This window comes from Pelmatolapia mariae, linkage group LG4 (genome assembly GCF_036321145.2).
Source record: "Pelmatolapia mariae isolate MD_Pm_ZW linkage group LG4, Pm_UMD_F_2, whole genome shotgun sequence".
Classification (NCBI taxonomy): Eukaryota; Metazoa; Chordata; class Actinopteri; order Cichliformes; family Cichlidae; genus Pelmatolapia; species Pelmatolapia mariae.
Genome location: NC_086230.1, coordinates 31,347,076 through 31,371,078, shown reverse-complemented (window position 1 = coordinate 31,371,078; position 24,003 = coordinate 31,347,076). Strand labels below are relative to the sequence as shown.

The 24,003-nt window shown below is 39.5% G+C and overlaps 1 protein-coding gene across 1 annotated transcript in view; it reads left to right on the top strand.

Moving 5' to 3' along the window:
- The first annotated feature begins 13,773 nt into the window (after positions 1–13,773).
- Positions 13,774–24,003, top strand: part of sstr3 (somatostatin receptor 3) — a 33,776-nt gene continuing 23,546 nt past the window's right edge. Inside the window, exon 1 of the mRNA XM_063470862.1 lies at positions 13,774–13,939. The gene's annotated coding sequence lies outside the window, so the exon portion shown is untranslated. The remainder of the gene's footprint in view (positions 13,940–24,003) is intronic.

Genomic DNA, 24,003 nt, shown 5'->3' with positions numbered 1-24,003 from the left:
GCTCTTTTGCTGAGACCTAATCTGAACCATGGAAAATATGAATGGTAAACTCCGATAATAGATCTTCTACAAAAGGCTGGTGACAGCAAACACGTGAATGTTAGTGCTGCAGCACTTCTGTTTGTAGCCTTCACAAACATTTTTATATCGGTTTCCTTTTTTTTGTGTTTTTTTTATTTCTCTTTTTCCTTGAAGAATCTAAACTTGACAGCAAACTTTCCTGTTGTTCTCTTTTGTTAAGGTTGCATTGTGATACAGATAAAATTTCTCATTTCAGTTTGATACGTATTTGTGAATCTGACTCAAAATGTCCAATTTTGGCCTACGTTTTTCTCAAATCCAACATCAAAGTAATTAAGTAATAGAAAAACAATAAATGACTGAAAATTACCTTAGAAATGTTGTGGGTTTTTTTTTGGTTCAATAAAAAATGCTTTAAGTTGACAAAAACATTTTGCTTTATAATTGCAAGAGAATCAGGTCAATGAGCTACCAGAACTTTTTCTGCAAATTTACACATTTATTTCTTACAATTTAAGCCCAAAGAGCCGTGTTGACAGATACTAGAGTGCCTCTTTTTCATGCGGAAAAAAGAAATTGCACTTCTTTTTCTTATATTAAAATATCTTAGGCACTAAATGTGTAGTTAAACTTTACACTGACAGAAATACGAGTTTCCCTGGCCATGCTTTTAGGTGACAGTTGTTGGCGCTATAAAATAAAATGGAATTGGACTAAATTGGTCCGGCCCACTTGAGATCAAAGTAGGTTGTATGTGGCCCACAATGTAAAATGAGTTTGACATCTCTGCCCTAGGAAAACATCTGACCTGATTTTGAACTCAAGTTCATACAAAATGACAAAAATTATATTTAGCCTCCTAGGACCTGCCGTCCACATATGTGGACATCACATTTTGGGTTATTTAGACCAAAATACTCAATTTTGCCCTACATGGGCCTGATATCCACTTACGAGGACATTATACTGCTACTGTTCTATCAGAATTTTAAACAAATATCCTCATATGTGGCTCTTATTTTTCTTAAAAACAAAAATAAGGTAAAAAAAAAAAATCTGGTAATTCTTTGTTTTTACATTCATCGGGCCCCAATATACCCAAATATCAAAGAGAAATTAAAAATGCATGCCGTGGAAGAGTTCGGGTCTTAGGAGGTTAAGCTATGTGCAGTATAACGGAGCCCCAGGCACCTGTGAATTTAAAACCTTTTTTGGGGTGCTCAAGCATCCCGAAATTTCATCCTAGCACCCCTAAAAATTGCTATAGTAACAGCAGTAATAATAATGTATTTTGGTATTATCTGACTTACTGGAGTCTCTACTGAGATGGTGCAGCTTAGAATGAAAACAGGTTTAAATGTCCAGTGTTCTTGATGTCACGGTGTTAGGGTGCACACACACACACGGGCGCGGGATGCTTCAACACTAAGGCTTGTCATCAATAAATAAGACTTGCCGCTCGGGACAGAAAGGAGAGGAAAAGGTAATTTCATGTCACAAACTTTAGAAAGTGAAAATTATTCTGTTAATGCCCGGGTCATTGCAGTACTTAAAAAGTGTCTGGTTGTGTGTATTTGTTCTCTAAATAATATCAACAAAGTTCGCTAAAGTAGGCTAAACTGCTAGAAACTGTGAGCTTTCTGAGTCACAGTCTTCTGGCATATCACTCGCTGCCAGCCAAGAAGCTGATGTCCTTTATTACTTTAGTCTGTTAAAGTTTTCTATTCTTGTCAAATTGGGCTTCATTATTTATTTAAAGTACATTTATGGATAATGAACTCAAGCGAAGAAAGGAAAGATGCTGTTCTGAAAATTACATTTTTTCATATGTTACCTCTTAAATGACCGCCAGTCGTAGCAGCCCAATATTCAATTCCAGTATGACTAATTGATATGGATGGAGAGGGAAATCGACAGGGAGAGCAAGAGAGGGAGAGCTGTCTGAAGACAGCAAAAACAGACAGCACAAAGAAACAGGTAAGAGTGGGCGTGTGGCCAAAGTCAACACCACTGTTTTAATGCCAAGACAGCTTCTGTTTTGCCTGCATTCACCAATGGTGATTTCACATAACTAAGCAGTATGCTACATTGTAATCAAATGTGGAGTCTCCCTAACCTGATTTTAGAATATCTTATGTCTCTTTATTTACTGATAGTGAAGTTAAATGGAAAACAATGATTGTTTAGCCAGAAAAAAAGATTGATTTGTGTGCTTTTCAGTGGAATTGGAGTGTTTAATCCTACATTAATTGCTTGATGAGTTGGTGGACGGCTTGTGTGACTGAAACAATGTTGAGTATGTTTCTACTTTGATCTGCTTTGCTAAAAATAGTTCTTCAACTTGCTTTAGAAAATTCTGATAAACATGACTAAACCTTTGCCTCAGGTTTGATAATTGAAGGGTCCACTCCAAAGCAACTGGATTAAATTCTGATCTGCAATTATTCTTCCAAATTATTTTTAGACACTCCAATCAGCCATCCGACTAATTAGGTTGCTTTTAAAAGAAACACTGTAACGTGTATCTAATTAAACTGACATTTGGAGAGTTATGAAGGGTTAAAGATGTTTACTAGGAGCTTACGCCATCATTTACTCATTCTCAAAACCTATTTTGTGGTATAAAACTCACAATACTAAAAGCAATTTACTATTTATGTTTCATCAATTATAAATTGGAGATATACTCTTGAAGTGTGACCTTATTATGGTGAGCCAGTCCCAGGACATACGGGGGTATTGTCGACCACTGTTATCTGCATGAAACGCACCAAACCACTTTGACATCTGGCAGACCTAGTCAGTGCCTTTTTGTCTTCAAGTGGTCCAGAAAAGAGTGGCCAGTAGTAAGACCCTCTCTCTGCCTTTGTGTGTAACTTTGAAGATGAGACAAATCAGGTGACATCTTCACTTTTATGCACTTGAGCTCATTTTAAATGTTTTGCAATCTGTTTAATCTGCAGTGATTTATCATATTCTCCAAAGTCATGTTTGTAGTGTGGCTGTTCTGCAAGGAACACTAAAACACGGCTGTTTTTGAGCTCAGAGAATCACAGCTGAAGTTAGAGGCAGGGTGTGACATGGTTAAATGTAAATATCTGCAGGGGAACTGAAAATATTAATGAAAAGTAAAGGTGGTGTATTAGCAAAAGAACAGGTTAAACTTACACATTTAGTCAAGTAGGTAATCTAAAACTGCTTGAGACTCCACCAATTCTACGCGCCTGTTTTATTAAACTAGATCTAGGAGCTCATCATCATGGATTACTTTGTTAACATGCTAAAGCAGTTATTAACAACTTTTTCACAATATACTCTAAATCTACCCCACATGGTCAGCGTGGGTAGTAAAAAGAAACCTATCTGTTAATGATGCTAATTTACAGAAGTTTGTTTAGTCGCTAACCCTAGCTCCGTTACCACAGAAAGCAGAGATGTAACTGATCTCAGATCAATGAAAGCAGAGCTAGCTACAGCTTGTCTGCAGCACGCTTGTCTCTAATCAGTTTCCTGTCAAGGACCAGAGCTTCATCCACAATGTGCAAACAAGAGATAAAGCCACTGGCCTCTCAGCTTCACAAGCTGATGCAGGCATGCCATCAGAGTGGTAATTTAAGTAATTTAAAGGAAAGATGCAAACAGGCCAGAAGCTTTATGACAAATTATTATTTTCGATGAAATGAGAGAGATCACTTTAACTTTGGTTTTAATTAATGTCTATTTTTAGATTTCAGTGGACAAGCACTGCTTGCCTTGCTTACCCTGACTGGATGGCACGGCCTGAAAATATGAGGCAAAGTGAGCGTGAGCTACAGTAATAAAGTTGTAAAAACAAACAACTAAAGCACAATATAAAAATATGAATGGGAATATTTGAAGAGTGATCAGTGACACTTGATTGCTGTTACTTTAATCTATGCTGGCTACATAATTGTTCATGTAACAGTTCATGCTCCATCTGAAAGCTTAATTATTTCCATTAAATTAAATATTTTCGGACTGGCTGCTCTTTTCACATCAGGTAGATGGGGCTTCCTGAATGACCATATTAAGGGCTCTTCCTGACAACACAGAGACCCAAGAGTAGAAAAAACTGTGAATCCCAATTGTTTAGAACACTATAAAATTAGAGTTTTGGCATTTTTCATGCTGACCTCATTATATGAAACTTTCTTCACATTTAAGATGAGCATACATATGTCACAAAGTAAACAAAAGGCATGGGCCTACTTAAAAAACAGTATTTTTTTAATTTTCCTGGTAAAAAATTAAGAAAACTTGACATTCACTGAAGAAGAGGACTGATCTTCCTGAACAGACAGACAGAGATTTCAAATTACCCATTATTTGGATAAACTGACCACATATTTAAAATCCAAATGGGTAACTACTCATCTAAATATCCATCCTGTTGTAAAAAATAAAACATGTCTCTGATGTTTGGCCGATCACTTCCCTTAAGTGTGTTTTTTAGTGTATTTTTTTGTTATGTTCTGCAAATATTTTGCCCTTTTCTCTGTGTTTTTATACACACTCTATAATACTTTCAGTATTGGGTGGCCCACATTCTTGTGGAGGTTTCACTTTTCTTTCACAGTCTGCTTTCACCGCAGAGGACACACATATATTGTATGTGAAATGTGGAATGAATCTTCATCTGGTTGGCCGTGCATGTGCACTCACACAGACTCACGCGCTGTTGCGGCAGCAGATGGGCTCATCATCCTTGTTGTCATGGGTGTTTTAACGAGAGTGAAGGCATCCTTTTGTAGCCTTGGAGGGAGAGAAACACTTTATTTCAGAGAACCGCCTGTTTGTGAAAGCACAGAAGAAGTGATTATAGGGAGTCTGGAAAAAGAGCTGCACTGGTGGTCTGTTGATCGGTTGCACAATTCAATCCATACATCTGAAAGAAAAATGTTGATGACAAATCTGGTGTATGAGATCTGTGGTGCCAACAAAGCAACGCCAGCACACAGGCCGTAAAACAGACACATTCTCACAATAAAACTATATTAAAAGATGTCTTTCTTATTTATCAGCAGGACTAAAAATTCTTTTACCCACATTGTCACCAATCTTGTGAACATTTGATGCGCATACGACAGCTTTATTGTTTTTCTATTGCTTATTAAGTAAGAAATGTAATAAAATAAATCCCTGCAATGAAAGACAGACAATGGAAAACACATTATATGACAAACATATTAGATGGCAATTTGAAACTGATGTATTTTTATACCCAACCTCATGGCAGCTGTCAAATAAGTACTATTTCACATGGATCCACTTCAAGTCCAAATTATCACCGGCCCTAGTATGTGGGAGGATTTTGTGGAAGAGAAGTGCTAAAATTTCCCCAAATTTAATAATGTAGCTGTGAAGCCTTTGAAGATAAAAACATATTTAACTCCTTCTTATTACTTTTATCTTCAGCTTTTTGGGGGCTGGGAGCTCATTTAGCTTTCAGTTTCTGCACCTAACACTCCATTATCAATAAAGAATTGCAGAGATTGGTGTAATGATGAAGCTAAAAGCAAGACACTCTCATAATATCTCCAGTCTGAAATCAAGAAACAAGATACAAGTTACAAGATATATCATTTATACCTCAAGTGCATCTCCAGCTGAGGCTTGGCATGTCCTAAAATTAATCATATATTTAGTATTTGCTCTAAAATATATCAGCATATTTTATTGCTGCAGTGGGCCAAACATATTATAGACTTTATAGAAAGAATTTAGGTTGTCAGTTCTGAATTCCTCTTCTGAAGCCTCATTGTTTCTCATTCTGGTTGCTGTTCTATTTTTTTGTTTGTTTGTTTTTTGAGCCCCAGGTTACACGAGTCTACAGCTACAGCTAAAATGCTTAAAAATAATCATTAATTTACTAATTTTTGGTTCAGTGAGCATGAAAATGATTAGGTTTGCTCTAGTTTTCTTATGTTAATTGGTTATTTCTAAGTCCAAAATTAACTGAAACTAGAAACGACATTTTGTTTCCTGAATTTTGGTGTTGAAAAAAGAAATGTGAGAATGTGAGTGTGAATGCTTGTCTTTCTCTCTGTGTTAGTCGTAGGCTGGCGACCTGTCCAGGGTGTACCTCTTGCCCTATGATAGCTGGGATAGGCTCAGTTGTAACTGTATCAAGTACAAAGAAAGATGAAAATACAATCATATGACGTGACCCTAAAGAGAGAAGACATAAGCTCATAATTTATCAAAATAAAATTGATCTAACAGATGTAAATACAGCAGGTATCAAATGTGAAAATAAAAAAACAAGAGCACTCAGAGAGATTCAACTGCCCCAAACGGGCAAGGGCTGTAGTAAAAGTTTTTTTTACTTTTTATGTCAAAATACTGACGTCAGTCTGCTTTTAAAACAACTTGCTGATGTCTGACCTTTGACCTTGAAGCAGTACAAACTAAAATGGTGTATTTTACCCATATGAGTGCAGCAGAATCGGCTGAAATCTTTGGCTTCTGCAAGCTGTAAAAACTTGAGTTTTCCAAGGTCTAGTATATAGTTGTGAAGTTTGAAGGCGATCCATAAAACATTGTTGGTAACATTTAGTTTTTACTGATTTTCACACTTGGTGTGACCGTGACCCAATTTTCACCAAAATTAAATCAGCTTGAGCTGTTATTGTTTTTAGGTACATTATTATACCATCACAAAAAATTTTAACTTTATATTCTGAAAACTGTGGATGCTAGACTGCTAATATACCGACAGACAGACAAATGGAACTGATTACATGCTCCCTTCCTCTGGGGAGAATAAAAAATTTACTTACTTTACATATGTGTGTTCTGTGTATCAAATTACATAAGATGTCATCTCTGAAATAGATAATTAGCCAAATCTAGAATGTTACATCCACAGGCTGTAAGGATGCTTCGTACGGACACCCATAGATTCTAATTAATGCAGTTAATTGAGAATCATATAATGAAAATACTGATTTTAAACTTACCAAAACTTGATTCAGTGACTTGATTTAACAAAGATGAAGCCTGTCATCCCTGGTGTATCTGTCATGAAGGGGAACTGCAAGCATGTTTATTTCCCCTGTAAAGTTGGGTGTTTTAATATGGAGGGGATTGACTCCGTTTTAGAGTGAGCCTCAAGAGGCCATGAGAGGAACTGCAGTTTTTGTCATTTCTGTGCTGGTTCAAATGTCCAGCCCCACAGGTTTTCCCATTAATATGCATGCTCCACCTCTGCAATAATGGTTTGGTTAGGTAACAGAAACATTAATGGATAAATTATTACCTTTTAAAAAGTTATATATAAAAAGTCCCTGAAGTATCTTAGCTGTTTCTAGGACCGCACTATTCTGGACAGAGGTCCTGGATGTTGTTCCTGGGATCTGCTGGAGCCACTCACCTAGCTTGGGGGTCACTGCACCGAGTGCTCTGATTACCACTGGGGCCACTGTTACCTTCACCCTCCACATCTTCTCGAGCTCTTCTCTGAGCTCCAGCTTCTCGTGTTCCTTCTTTCTGATGTTGCTGTCATTCGGTATCGCTACATCTGTCACTACGACCGTCTTCTTCTGCTTGTCCACCACCACTATGTCCGATTGGTTAGCCATCACCATTTTGTCTGTCTTTATCTGGTAGTCCCACAGGATCTTAGCTAGGCCATACTTAGCACAGATTTTTCTGTATACTATGCCGGCCACTTGGTTATAACGTCCCATGTATACCCTGTCTGCTAGCATCTTGCAACCTCCTGTTATGTGCTAAAATGTGTCAGGGACATCTTTACAAATCCTGCACCTGGGGATATAAATTACTAACAGATACGTGTGTTGTTAATGGTTTAAATAAAAATGTAAATCATATAGCTCAGCTTGGTCTCATCGCCATGGTGGCAAAGAATACTGTTTAATCATCGGGGCTGTCCATCCTAACTCATCCCTCTTCACTGTGAACTGTTCATTTTGTGAAGGGCCTTTTTGTAACCCAAACCACTATATTTGCCTAAATCTAACCAAGCAAAAAACCAGTGACTCAACACGTAGAATTCAAATCAAGTACAAAACAAAAGGTCCAAACAGGAAGTAAACCATGGTCTTCTGGCTAACAGTTATCCCTCCAGTCTTCTGATGTGGACTTTCTAGGTCTCTAAAATTGATTTGTTATTTTTTTGGCATGTATCATTGCCACAGCTGGTCTGTCAAGGAAGCAATTCCCACAAAGCGCCTTGTGTGTAATTGTGAAATGCAGGGAGAAGGTGACAGAATAGCATTACATGACATAGACATTTAATAACGAATTTCTATAATTTATACCAAACATTACAAACTGAAAGTCTTCCTTGCAAAATGCCCATTTTCTTTCTTTCTTTTAAACAAAGGCAGCTTCTGATTGAAACCTGACATTTTGGGGATAAACCACAGAGGACAGCAAACAAGCAGGAGGGAAACCTGCACTGTCATCAAATGCAAAAAGCGATTCTTCTTCTTCATAAAGCATTTTCGGCAGTGACAAAAATGCACAGAGAAAGAGGCGTTTATTTCTTTTCTCTCCTTTGCGGCATCATTATGACTCTTGCAGCTGCAGTATAGTCGACACTCGACAGATTTTCCATTCCCTGTGTGATCTGAAATGAGAAGCTGAGCTGAGAGATTGGCCCTTTGAAACATTTGTTGCAGAGAACACGCTCATGTAGCTGAATAGACCTGGAAAAACAGGTTACTGCACTTCATGGAAACAGATCTTACAGACAGACTTGTAACAGAGTTTATGTGTATTTGCTGGTAAATGTAAACTTGATATACGGCTGAGCAGTTTTCCAGGAAGATGTAGTGTCAGGAAAAGCGAAGACAAGATGCCTTATCTGTCCATTGATGCTTGACCGTTAAAAAAGGACAACGTGACTAACATGAAAAGCATGAAAGTGTGCCTTTTTCTGACATATACAGACATGCATACACACCAAAAACATATATTTTTGTGCGTTGGCTATACATTATGATAAACCTACCAGGCACATGATATTAATATGTGCAGCGTAGTGTTTGCATCACAGTGATGCTCCATTAAAATAGACCTGAGCTCCGCCAGAATCACTACAGCTCATTAAGTGTGATTAAAATCTAACATCTCACTGTCTGTAATTTTAAAGGATCGGCATGTTGAATTTAGGCGGATCAATTAGCAGAAACAGGATACAGAATTCATAACTATGTTTTCATTTGTATAGGGTCAACTGTGATTATGAATAGCTGGTTTCTGTCAGACTTGAATGAGCCTTGCATATCTACAAAGTGAGCAGATCATCTTGCAGTCTGCAGTGTTGCTCCACCATGTTTCTGACTCTGAGGGTGCTCAACCTCTAACTCTGTACTTAATTTTGTCACCTTGTGACAATTTCCATCTCCCTGTGTTTATTTATTTATTTATTTATTTTACCTCTTTTCGGACATTTTGTGTTTATTTTTCATCTCTCTCATAGGTTTGTAGCACTTTGTAGTCATTTAAATCTCTTAGATGTTAGCAGTCTCTTTTAAATCATTGTACTTGCGGTATTTATATTTTTGCTTTCAGTATGTTTTACTGGTTTATCTGAATGTTTTTGATAGCTTAACAGTCATTGCATCACCCTTAACCACATGGACTGTTTCTCTGTATGCAATCAAAGCAGACTCAGATGGGATTGGTTAATTGTGCACAATCATATTCAGATATCTGTTAGTAGAGATTTCATCTTATCACTAAAGGTGCAATAATTTCTCTCACACACTGATTCATCTCTGCTTCCACAAAGACAGAAACCGCCAAGCTTTCATACCTCATGCAGTAAGTCTTCACAGTGCAACATGTGTGTCTTGTAGAGAAAAATCTGTCCTCTTATGGCAACAGCGCCTTTCTGAACCCTCGCAGCACATTTGTATTTCACTGAGCTGTGAGTGTTCTACTTATTATTAAGCTGTTTTGTTTTGTGCTTAGCTTAGTTTGTAGTTGCTGTCACAAAGAAATTCATCAGCTTTTGAAGTGAATAATGTTGTGCTCTTCTAAGTTGTTCTGCTTATTGTTGGGGTTAGGTTTTCCTTTTGTAGTTTTAGTATTTTTTGTTGGTCATCTGCAAATCATCTTTTTGTAGTTTTTTGTAGATTTTGTGTCATTATTTGGGTGATTTTTCAGTACTTGTAGCTGATTTGTGTGTCTGTTTAATTGACTTTTGTTCCTGATGTAAAAAAAACAACAACTTTATATTGGAACAAAAAATAGGACAAACATAAAGATGAGATGTGGCAACAAAACAGTAAGAAGAAGAATGTATAAACATTGAAATGTGTGTGTATGTGTGTGTGTGTGTGTGTGTGTGTGTGTGTGTGTGTGTGTGTGTGTGTGTGTTGAATATTTGTGTGCTAAATGTGTGAGAAAATGCTGTGAAACTGTTAATTCTGTCCAAAACCAACAGTATTGAGACTGGTAAAAACAAAAAGGATCAACAAAACAAAAGCAAAGAAAAAAATAAATGAAAAGAAAAATAAATTGTAATAAATATTTAAGTTTAGTTCTGTGTTGTTTATGTTTAAATGTAAAAATATAAATAGTAATAATAGTAATAGGGAGGTACTGGAGGAGATTAAAGGAGGGAGGGGTAGGTATCAGTGCCTGTCATGACCTTTGGACACCGGGGACGACTCAGGATGAAGTCCTCATTAGGATCACTCATGGTGGCTCAGGGATTCAATATCAGCCAGGTCATTGGAGTTTTTATTCTGTGTTCAATAAAGTCAACATTTACATGTATCTTTAATCATGTTTGATACAAGTATTTGTTTCTTTCTAGTTACAGTTAAGCTCATAAATTGTTGGGCAAATACGTGCGTTTGCAGTTTTGTAACTGTACATCACCATGGGTTTAAATCAACCAATCAGGGTAAAAGTGATGTGCAGACTTTCAGCTTTAAATCAAAAGGTTGACTGACCAGCAGTTTCGTGGCCAGGTGAGACCTGTCCCCTCATTATCTCATTACAAATGAAGCAGACATAATATCCGAAGTTGATTCCAAGTCCTAAATTTTCAAATTGTGGCTTTTCAGTTTTATTTAATAAATGAGGCCCAAAGAGATGTCAGTGCACGTGAGGGACGCCATTATTAGAAGTAACCTATCACAGAGACAGCAAAAATCTTAAGGAGTGGCCAAATCAACAATCTAGTACATTTAGAAAAAGGTCTTAAAGACCACAGAAGACAATTTAAATTGATGACGACAGAATTATTTCCATGGTTATTAAAAACAGCGTGACAACATCCAACCAAGTCAAGAACACTTGAGGGAGTAGGGGTGTCATTGTCAAAGTCTTCAATCAAGAGAAACCTTTAATGGAAATAACAGAGATCAGGGTGCAAACCACTAGTTACACTCAAGTCCAGACGGGTCAGGTTAGACTTCACTAGAAAACATCTAATCCAAGATTTGATCAGATTATACCAGGCATAAAGAGAACTAAGAACTAACTCCCTCTTCCCGCTCCACCAAACCCACCCACACAGGTAGGGCCTTGGGGTGCGGGTGTGTCACCAGGGTGCAGGGGAGGCATTCCCCCCCCCCTCTGTCCCCTTCTGGCCACCTGTGCCTCAATTTTATTCCACAACTTAGACATCCACATTATTCACACTCTCATAACACACACATATATATAGGGCCTTGAGGGTGACCACGTTAACGGCGTCCAGTGGACGGTCTGTGTATTCAACCTTACCTCTGGCGCCGGTGCCCACCTCTCAATTTTAAATCCATGTAGACATTGAGGGTTCTCGGGAGGGGCCGTGCTAACACCTGCTGCTCTCTGGCAGCAGCACCATGCCCTCCCTTGTTTTAAATGCACTTTAACAACACGCAGCAACACTACACATGAGCGGGAGGAGGGAGGTATGGGGTCTTCACACACCCCCGTTCTCTACTAGCCATCGGGGCGGGGGGCTGGGAGGAGGTGTTGGCTGTCCGATGGGCCTCCCTGCTGCCGCGGAGCCTGGGGCGGTCTGCTTGCCTCCACCCCAGGGGAAAGGGTCACATCTCTTGGGTCTGGGTGCCGTTTCCCCGTCTGGGGGTGAGGGTACCTGGACCCGGGGTATAGAGTATGTTTGGGGAGTGTGATTGTGTGTACATGTCCATGTATGTCTATCCTTACGTTGGGTGAGTGCTGAGTGTTTGTATATGTGTGCATGAGGGTGGGAATGCATGTTTGTGTCTGTGTGTGCCTGTTTGTCTGTGTCTATATGTCAGGTCGGGTCTTAGACTCCACCTCTCTGGGAACACCCAGGCCCTCCAAAGTGTGGAGGTCTATCTCCCCTCACCACACTCCCTGCCAGTGACTGATGCCCTCAGGGGTTGGTGCATTGGTGGTTCTTGGTGTCCGGGGCTGGGCGCTCAGGTATGCACCAGCTCACTCCCGGTGGCTACTTGGCGGGGCCTGGTGCCTGTCGCTCGGTCAGGCCTCTTCCGGGGCAAAGGGGACCCCCCGGGCCTCCGGCCTCGGGGCCTGCGGCTCGGTTCACTCTGGCACAGCTGGCTACCGGCAGAGCCGGCGGGCAAGCCAGTGCAGCCCCCTCTGGCTTCTGCTCCGTGGCTACTGGGTGACCCCTCGTCTGGGGATCTCCTCAGCCCTTCCCAGGAGGGTGGCACGGATGCCCCTCCGGTGGTCCACCTTGGGCTCTCGCACTCTGGGGCCTCTGGATGTCTGAAGCCTGGATCTTCTCCATGCCTGCTTCATGCCCTGGGGGACGGGGCTATGGCCCTCCACACCCTCTAGCAGACCGTTACATGGAGAAACCTTTTGTATACAAGCGCGCTGATCCACACAGGTGTGCACACGGGTGTTCACTGTTCGTAGACATAAACTACACCTTTCTTAGCTGCTACTTCAAAGCACATTGTGCGCTGTCTGTGCTGCACAACAACATTCAATATTTAGTATTTACTGCTGTTCACACTTAGCTAGATTAACGGGATGGTGTTGTGTTTAGTATGTTGCTTTGTTTTTTTTTTGCTTGTTTTCTATTCTTTTTCTCTCAACAGGTGATCCAGGAGATTTTTTTTTTTCTCTTTGTCTTTGTAAGTGCCCTTTCTCACTGTCCCTCTTCCCTTCTGTTTTTCTTTTCCTTCCTCTCTTTCTTTCTCCCTTTCCTATCCCCCAATCATGTCTGTCCCATCTGTAACAACCGAAAATAAAATAAATAATAACAACAAAGGTTGATCAAAGGGATCAATCCGCATTCTGTACATTTTTGTTTTGTACTTGTCATTTCTTATGCCTTTTTCCTGCCTTCTTTTGTGTTCTTTGTGATATTTTGGGGGATGAAGAAGACATATCTCCCGTTATGTCATCTTTTCTGTAAGGTCCTCAATTTTCAGAGTGCAGGCTGACTGTTATTTAGAGTAGAGGGAGGTACTTATACATGCCTGCCAGGCAGCTTTCTAACTAAAGTGTTTAATTTAAAGTATCATAGGCTACACCTGCGCTCTTTAATGGTTCTTTAGGCTTTGAAAGGATACCTGCGCTGCTACAGTCACATTCACAGACTGTGCACACACGGGGACGACACACACACGCACACACCAAAGGATTTTAACACCTCCTATTTGACTGTGTGCGGCAGCAGAGCTGTTACCTAGTTACAAGCTAGAGACCGTGCGACCTGCGCTGCTCATAATGTTGCGGTGGGGACTCTGAGTGCATCAGTCTGTCCGGAGCAGACGGAGGGAGAAGTGAGACGGAGGCGGACGGAGGAGCGCAGCGGGCTGCTTCTCTGCTGGAGATGACACTGGAACTCCTCCCGACGGAGGACCGGCAAAGTGCAGCGGCTCTTCTCGCGTTGTTTCACCGATAAATCCAGCAAAGCCCCGGTAAAAGTCGGGTGCTGAAGGTGCGGAGAAGTCTCAGCTTTAAGGTAAGTTTGGGTATCTGTTGTAAACCTGACCGGTTCATACTAATGGATGTTTGCTGTGAATGAGTGCGGACAGCTGATGATGATCTGTTAGCTCACCTGTACATTCAGATGATTTATGGTTAACGAGAGTTTCCGTTAAATGCCTTTAAATAACCCTCACAGACGTGTTTAGGAACTTCTGAATGGGGAGCACGGGCTCAGTAAATGACTTTTAATTGATTTAAAATTAAAGGTACAAATTCTTCACATAATAAACTGCACGTTTTTTAACATTTAGACCATTTTTTCACTGCAATAAATGCCAAATAAGCAACTTTAAAGATTCTACTACAGTCCGAAACCTTTCAATAAATAGCAGCTACAGCAGCCATGGGCAGATTGTGAGACAAAAGCACTCCCTCCGTACACACATGTAAAAGGTACCCACCCCACTGAGAAGGCTGACCCCCCCCCTCCCCAGACTGAATGAGTCACGGAATGATTGTGAAGGCTGTGGCCATTTTCTTCTTCCTCTGCTGGTTTTAGTTTTCTTTGGATTGTGTGTCTCTTTTAGAAATTTTTGCAAATTTTGAGCTGTTTGTGAGTTATTTTTGCCTTCTTTGATGATTCTATAATGATTTTTTGGGGGGGCATTTCTTGTGCTCACTGTGGTATTTCTAGTCACATGCTTGTGATCAGTTTTTGTTTGTTCTGGTTCTTGTTGTGTTTTTAGTGTTTTTGTGAATCTTTTTTAAAATTAATTTTGGTGATGCTTTTAGTAGTTTTATTTGTTTTTGTGGTCAGTTTCATTGATCCTGCAGTTGTTAATTCTTTTAGTCTCTTTCTGTGCTCTCTGTGATAGTTTTATTTTTTTTCTATAGATTAGGTCATTAGTTTTTTTCCCCCTGTGGTTTATTTTGTATTTTTAGCTATTGTGAGTTTTTGTTTGTAGTCTTTTTGTGCATCTTTGTGTCTTTTGTGCACTCGAAGTACTTTATGCAATAAAGCTTCATTTAAACCTAATTTAAGCTTAGCCTACGCAGCTGGCTCTCACCACTGCCAACAGCATCCAGTGAAAAAGTCCTTTTTTAAAAAATGGTTTGATCAGGATGTATTTCGATATTGCAGGGGAGATGGAAGAACTACTTGTGAGCGATGTAGTACTTCACAAATACCTTGCATATTTAAGCTGATTTGGTATCATGAAAAGAAAAAAGAAGATTCAAATCTCTGTATCTTATAGTGATTCTTGTTTAAAAAGGGATTCTGTGCTTTTCTGAGGTAGTTCACATTCAGTGCAAACTGCTCCTCACTGTCAAATATAAGTAAGAGGCATCTATATTTGACAATGAAATGAGGCAGAAACATATAATGAGTTACTTCTTTTAGGCACTAGTAGCATATTTAGTCCAAAATTCCCTATATTTTACATTTTCTGTTATGGTCTTAAGCTAAAGGTCATTTTCTACATCTAGTTTATCTCATTGAGAGTCCAGTCGTCACCTGTTGGGAGCATTTGGCTGCAGCCATTTCCATGCAATGGTCTTCTCTCCTGCAGGCAAATGCATTTTAATGAGCTACTCATTCTGTTTCCTGGGTTTATCCATGATTTTGCACAGGTACTGTGTAACAAAAGGGCAGTCGGCTTCTGAATCCTTCAGGCAGCTTTAGTGACTTCTTTCAAAGGCACTTTGTTAGGAAACGCAGCTGTTATGAGAATCTCATCTGCATCTCTTTGCTTGCTCTGTACTCTCATGTACATACATATATTTTAGTCCTGCAGCTTGTGTGTATTTCTGATTAACCGGCCAGTTATTTATGCTTTTGTTCAGCTAAAAAATAGATTAAAAATACATTACAATTTGCATTTCTATAGTTTAAGGGCAAACACAGATGTTTTTACTATAATGGAAGAACAAGGAAAAGGAAAGCTAATATTGCATTTAAGAACTTTTTAGCATTTTTGGATTAAAAAAAAAAATCAATAAAGAAAAGCTTGTAACTACTTATCTACCCATCTAGTTATACTCACCATCATCTATGTTCCTGTGTGGTTACTGCTTTTAGAAGAACTCTACATAACACAATAACTAAACTCTAAATACAGTACATACTCTAAATAACTAAATACAGCAATTGGTACCCAAATTAACTTTTCTTACACCTTGATGTATACAAGCCAAAAAATATACAATTTGTCCTTTTTTAAAATCTTTACAATCCAGTCATTTTACTGTGTTTCACTCATTTTAGTAAATACAATTAACTGCAATTAAAAATTATTATAAACAAGCTTAACAAAAACACCCTGTTTCATTTTGTTTCAGCCACATTTTGGGATTTTAGGCCTAAATATGGAGCTCCCATTTATGATACTTGTATCTTTGGTGAGATCATTATCAGAGCTGTATCTCAGTGAAGTGAAGTTTGAGTGTTTGACAAGACGTTTGGGAGAAAACACTTTCCTTTTTCTCCTGTTAAAAAAAAAAAAAAGTTCCCTACTGTGTTTATGACAGTCTGAGTGTGATTACCAGCCGACTTGATTTCCGCCATTTATTGTGAAAGAGTAGAAAACACATCACGTCTCCATCATGTGAAACCACTCAAGATGTAAAATGCTCGATCTTTTCCTGGCATTTGATTTTTTTCTGTTGCTTAGCATTTCAAATCTAAAGGAGTCAAACACTCATTTTATTGAAAATGTGATCCTTGAAGTTAATTGAGATGCATTTGCAAAATAATAGCAAACTGATGCCATCATCTGCCCACAAATGAGTCAAGCACACACACACAGAGTCACCACAGGTGGGAAGCTAACAAGCACAATCCACAGCCTCATTTCAGGCAGAATTGCCTTTTAAGAGAAGAGTAAATTATCTCTGGTAACATTATGATATCAATATCTCACTACATTTAAACAGATTGTGGTGGGTTTTCTTTCCCCTTTCTTGTAGAGATGTACAGATAAAATATTTAACATTGCTGGTTTACTCCAGTCATGAAAAAAGGTTGGCATGGTTATGCACCTTTTAAGTAAAAGTTCAGTCATGAAGAAATATAGTATATTTTTAATGAAATTAACATATTTTAAAAAGAACTCTTTACATAAGAAATTATAGGTGGACTGACTCTTCCAGGTCCCCTTCCACCTGCTCCCCACTCTCACTACAGATCAAAATGGCATCTGTCAGTCACTCTCCCCAGAGACTTCTGTCTGACCTCATCTGTCAACCTGTCCATCACAACAAGAAGGGGCTCAGAGCTGATACTTGATGTTATCCCACCCCCACCTTGAACCCATCTGTCACTCCTACCACCTACCTCACCGTTGTCTCTATGCCCTCATACATGTCCTTCACCACCCTCACATACTTCTCTGCCACTCCAGACTTCCTCATGCAGCACCACAGTTCCTCGTTTGGCACCTTATCATATACTTTCTCTGGATCCTCAAAAACACAATGAAGCTCCTTCCGAAATTCTCAAAAGGAGAACCTCTCTCCTTCAACAACTCTTTCCCCATATCCTCATGGTATAGCTCATCAGCTTTATTCCTCTGTAGTTACTACAGCTCTGCACTTCAACCCTGTTCTTAAACATCAGTACCATTACACTGATTGTTGTGGACTTTTTGATTTCAGTGGTCAAAGTCCACTGTCTTCTCTCCTAGACATCTCCATACGTTCACAGCTATGTCATCTGGACAATCCACCTTTCGTATGTTCATCCACTCCAGCCCTCACGTCCTCCTTACTTAGTGAATCAGGAAGTGCAGACAATATCTTCATTCATCCTCCTCCTCAGTCTCTTATTCTCTACAATCAGCTCCTCAAAGTTCTCCACCTTGTCAGCACACTTTCTTCAGTTGTTAGTACATTTCCATCTCAATCCTTGATCATCTTAACCTACTGCACATCCTTTCCGGCTCGATGTGTCTGCCTAATGAATTGATTCAAGTCCTTTTCTCCTTCCTTAGTGTCCAGCTTAAATACAGTTTGGTTCATAAATATTTGGACAGAGGCCATTTTTTTTTCTAATTTTGGTTCTTTACATTACCAAAATTGATTTTAAATGAAAATTCTGGGTTTCCTCCTTTTTGGGGGTGGTTGTAGCTCAGGTGGCAGAGCAGATCAACCACTAACCAGAAGGTCGGTGGTTCGATCCCAGGCTGCTCCAGGCTGCATGCCAAATATCCTTGGGCAAGGTACTAACCCCATGTTTGCCTACTGGTGGTCAGAGGGCCCGGTGGCGCCAGTGTCCGGCAGCCTCGCCTCTGTCAGTGCGCCCCAGGGCAGCTGTGGCTACAATGTAGCTTGCCATCACCAGTGTGTGAATGGGTGAATGACTGAATGTAGTGTAAAGCGCTTTGGGGTCCTTAGGGACTAAGTTAAGCGCTATACAAATGGTCACCAGAGCATACAGTAAAAGTAAAGCCAGAATTGGATCTCAGGCTGCGAGTGAATTGACTGAGTTTATTAAGTCTGTCTGACTCCCTGAGCCCTTAGGAGAAGCCTTCATAACCCCCATTTTTAATCCTCTGCCAGGCCTTTACTGCAGCGGCTTTTATTTGCTGTTTGTTTGTGGGCTTTTGTGTCTGAAGTTTTAGTCTTCAACAAGTGAAATGCATCCTCAGTTGGGATCAGGTTTGAGTTGGCCACTTCTTTGCTTTAATAAACTATTGGGTTGCTTTAGCTGTATGTTTTGGGTCATTGTTCATCTGTAGTATGAAACACACCCAATCAGTTTGACTGCATCTAGCTGGATTTGAGCAGACATTGAATCTTTGAACAGTTCTGAAGTTATTCGGTTGCTTCCGTCCTGTGTCTCATCATCAATAAACACTAGTGTCTCTGTACCACTGGCAGCAATGTACGTCCAAGCCATCACACTGCTCCGCCATGTTTCACTGATGATGTGGTGTGAGCTGTTCCACACCTTCTCCAGACTTTTTGTTGCCATCATTCTAGTAGAGGTTGACCTTGGTTTCATCTTTCCAAAGAATGGTTTTCCAGAACTGTGCTGGCTTTTTTAGATTTTTTTTTTTTTTTAGCAAAGTCCAATCTAGCTTTTCTATTCTTGGGGCTTATGAGTGACTTGCACCATGCAGTGAACCCTCCATATTTACATGCAGTCTTCTCTTTAGGGTAGACTTGAATATTGCTACACCTACACTACATCCTGGAGAGTGATGTTCACTTGGTTGGCCGTTGTGAAGGAGTTCATTATCATAGAAATGATTCTGCGATCATCCACCACTGTTGTCTTTTGTGGACTTCCAGGTCTTTTTGCATTCCTGAGTTCACCAGTGGTTTCTTTCTTTCTCAAGATGTACCAAATTGTAAATTTTGCCACTCCAACTATTGTAGCCTTTCTTGGATGGATTTGTTTTCTTTCTGTCATTTTCAGCTTAAAGATGGCTTGTTTCATCCTGCATGGAGAGCTTTGACTGCATGTCGAGTGTTCACAGCAAAATCTTTCAAATGCAAGCACCACACCTGAAATCAAATCCAGGCCTTTTATCTGCATCATTGATAATGAGCCTATAGTCTACCTATGCTCCTCCTTCTTGAGAGATCTGCTATGTTAGCTTAAACAAGTTAAATAGATTTGTCAAACAATCAGTAAAACACTCAGCTGATCATCAGTCTCTTAAATAAGCAAACAAACTGCACTTGATCAAAATTCAGGCTTTCATGTTGCACCCTTCCAGTTAATCCATGTGACTGCAAATCCAGACACGAGTCCAAGTTTTTAAATTGCCTCAAAATTTATGTAAAGAAGTACAAGTCTGGAAGCGGCTTCGATCATGTAGCTGAAAGATGCGAAAAACAAAATGTTTTTTTTCCTTCAGCTTCTGAGATTGACATCTACCTCATATACAGGGCCAACACAAGAGAGAAAAAGGTCACCAGAGCATACAGTAAAAGTAAAGCCAGAATTGGATCTCAGGCTGCGAGTGAATTGACTGAGTTTATTAAGTCCGTCTGACTCCCCGAGCCCCTAGGAGAAGCCTTCATAACCCCTCTCTTAAGCTTCAGAAAGGCGGCAGCAGCAGCACCCTCAGGGTATCAGACTTCCTACTGAGTTCTAAGGAAAGGAGGTACAAATAAAGATGTTAAATATTCATGTTGAGCCATGAGTCCCTGATTTATTCAAGTAATGTTGATTTCATTCTGAACAGTGGCGGAAAAAGATTGCCAACACTTCTGATCCTCAGCTTTAAGCCCACACATGAACTTTATGAACAGCTTGAAGTGCACATTACTTTTTTCCCCATATGTTGACCAAAGCGTCCCACACAGTTGTATAAGGTCACACTTGTAGACAAAAAAAAAAGAACGAAAACAAGAAAAAAAACATGTTTTAGTGACATATGTAGTTGGTTTTACAGGGCCGATAAATATCTTTTTTTTTTTTTTTTTTAAATAGTGTTGTTATATTTATAAGAATTTACATATTTTGTCTGTTTTTAAAATACACTGAAACTCTTTGAATGACAGATCTACTCTGACAAAGTCTTCAGAGCTGTGAGTAGTAATGGACTTTTTTCATATTTTATGGACAAGATCATTTTCAGTTTAAATGAAAAAATAACTGGAAGATTAATCAAAAATGGGATCGAATTGTCAGATTCATTCCTGATGTTTGTTGGATTTTGCCAGGGCAGGCAGCAGCAGAGGAATGCGGAAGGTGATTTCAGTTGTGGTGATCTCGGGAATTTGTCTCCGTGGATGATTTGGTCCTGTTGTCTTCATTAACCAATGACCTCTATTTCGCTCAGGGGCGTAATAGAGGTCTGAATGGTAAGTGGAAGGGATGACAGAGTGTTTGGTGAGAAGTGGGTGGATCATTCCATGTTATTCCTGATTTAGACTTCTGCGGAAAATCAACGTCGTAATTTACGATATAACCTTTTTTATGTCTTAAGAGTGCACGGTTATGTGGAAGGTTACGGCATAGTGTTAAAAGGATTTCCAGTTATGCTGTAAGTTACGATGTGGATTTCACATGTGTAAATCAGGCTTTAAGCCCAGTATATGGTTACCGCATTGGTTGTTGTGAACAGCAACAGAGACGTCCATTTATACAAGCAATTAAGGTGCACTGAACAGTCTTCTCCAGAATGATAGGCACTGGTATTGCAGGTCAGAAAAAAGAACTCAGGATCAGTGCTGGTTTACGATTAGAGGACATTAAAACAAGAAGCAGACTTATGGCTCACACCTCTGTTGATGAGGGCAACAACAAGCACGCGCCTAAACAGGCAGTTAGCAGTGCCTCAAACGGAGGAGTTCAAGGATCTTGGAGTCTTGTTCTTGAGTGGGGGGAGAGTGGGGACTGAGAAAGGGATCAGTGTAGTGTCTGCAGCGATGCAGATATTGTACAGGTCTTTTGCAGGGATTTGATTATGACAGCTGAGCTGCATCCTTACACTCATCCATGGCAACGAACAGTGGGTAGTGACCATGAGAAAATATCACAGAAACAAGCAGAGGATTGAGCGTCCTCTGAATGGTGTCTGAGAAAATCAGAATCATGGATAACTGTTTACCATATACATGAGGAGTTGACAGTATAGATATATCACCAGTATCAGCATCATTATCACTCTCAAAGGCTGAACCAGATGAGGGGGTTCAGGCCATTCGGACGCTTCTGAGGTCAGGTGATTAAAGCATATGCACCCATGGAGACCCCCAGGGCAGGCCCAGAGCATGAGGAGAGTGAGTTGGAAAGGTTGGTGGTCCCCTTGAATTGCTGGAGGTGGTGGCTGGGGGAGAGGGAGGTCTGGGCATGTTTGCTAACAATAGCTCCACTGCACTGACCTGATAGTGATAGAAAATGGATGGATGGCTTGATGGATCAGTTATTGGATTGAGAATGTAAATACTATAATCAGCCTAACCAAAACCATAATAAAACTGCTAAATCCCCGATGTTCTGAAATGCTCCAGCTCTTCACCAAATCTTGGTATCTCAAAACAACGCTGACCTTTAAACAAAACACAGAATATTTTCTTTATTTTTCAGCCTGAAGGTTCCTGCGTATTCTTGACCTTCCAAATGTTATTAGATTGAATGAGTCATTATGATTGCACAAAAACCACAGCATAGCCACAGAATCCCTGAAGACACTAAAGGCCCTAGTAGTGCCTTCTCTGGTCTTAAGAAGAAACTGAACTGCTTTTTTTTTTTTTAACTGTAATAAGGAACAATAAGAGAAAATGCAAATACATATTTGCATGTAATTTCAGCCGGTACCGTTTTGTCTCTATAGTTTGAGATTTTACAAAAATATGCTTCCTTGCTCTCTTATTGAGACTCAGCGCTCCCTGCAGTGGTATCGATCTGTCTGTTTTTCCTCTGCAGATTCTCTGAAGGCCACATCATGCATTTTGAAAGAAAAGCAAGCCCTTTCAACAGAAGAAAAGCATTTGTGACACTTCTGATCTTCTGAAATGGTGCTCATGATGCTTCTATTGTGACACACTGTGTGAGATTGAATACTACAGTTGTGAAGTAAATAGACAGTGAAATGAAATGACCTGCCTCTATATGGCTTTACGGCTGTGTGGCTGCACAATTCAAATATAGTGTTACTTTGTGTCTAATGGGAATTTCTCTACAGCACTGCTATGGTAGATCCATAAAAGAATTGTGGAAATGTCTAAAATTGTACTGATTTTTGACTAACTATTTAATGCCATCTTTAGTTGTTTAGAAATATACATAATAAATGTTCTCCAGAAGTAAGATTTATAGTTTATACACAAAAGCTTAGATGCTTTAGTGGTGTCAGAAATAAAGCTTTGTGTGTATGCATGGCCCTATTTTCTAAATCTCATTCACATTTACATGAGCATGTAATCTTTAAGTAGAGAGAGACAGCTTTATAAGAAAGGTGCACAGAAACGCTTTTCTGATGAAAACATCTTGTGGAGTATTTAGCTGCCAATAACATTTCCCAGGTGCTGTGCAAGGTATGGCTGTTGAGTTTTAATATATATATATATATATACCAAGTAAGATTTGATATTTAAGACACTTGGGAAGCAATCATAAATGTACCTGTAAAATGTTTCCTATGAATTGGTATATAAATATTAAATTAATGCTTTTTTATAAATGTATTTTCAAGGATTATATTTGGCTGGTGTAAAAAAAACAGAAATGGAATCCTTCACAATAAAATATAACAAGGCCTCATTCAATTTAAATCAGCAAACGCTAAAACCATAAGAAAAAGCCGGAACAAGATTGTCATATATTTAACAGGATGAAAAATGAATAACAAATAAAGGCCCTCCATTCAGACAAGTGCCTTTTAAATTTAATAGTTTCTTTTGGACTTCTTTCTTCAGAGTGACAATATGAAACGTTTGTGTGTGTTTAAAGCAAATGACAAATGTTCCAAGTATATATCACAAGTATATCCATCCATTTCAACTCCTTATCAGAGTCTGGTTCACAGGGGCAGCACTTTAAGCTAAAATGCCTTCATCTCTATCTCTAAGGCCCCCATCTCCAGCTCCTCGAGAGGTGATGACATCAAGGCATTTCCAAGTCAGCTGAGATACAAAATCTCTTCAGTATGTCTGGAGTCTAGAAACACTTCATATAGGAAGCTTAGCAGCAGCTCTACTCTGAGACACCTTGAATGACCAAACTGATGCTTATTTCTCCAGCTTGTATTCCTTTTCTTTTACCCACACGTCGTGCCATGGGTGAGTGTAGGATTGGTGATTAACCATCACATTAACAACTTTTCTTTCATGCTTCGGCCTCTCTGGTGTCTAATCAAAAAATCCAAACAACTACTGTTGGTTGCAGTGCATTTCGAACTAACACATTTCTGTAATAATACTGCGTCTTTCAGTTACTGCACTACATTCAGTAATTACTTCAGAGTTGCAACTATGTTGTTACTTGTTACGATGGGTACAACTATGTACTTCTGGATGTCGTACAACTGTACGATGGGTGGATAAAGAGGAAAAAAACCCATCATCCATGCCTTTTTCTTCCTGCATACAGGTGCTACAATCAGCTGACTCTGGTCCATGTGCAGGAAAGAGGAAAAAGAT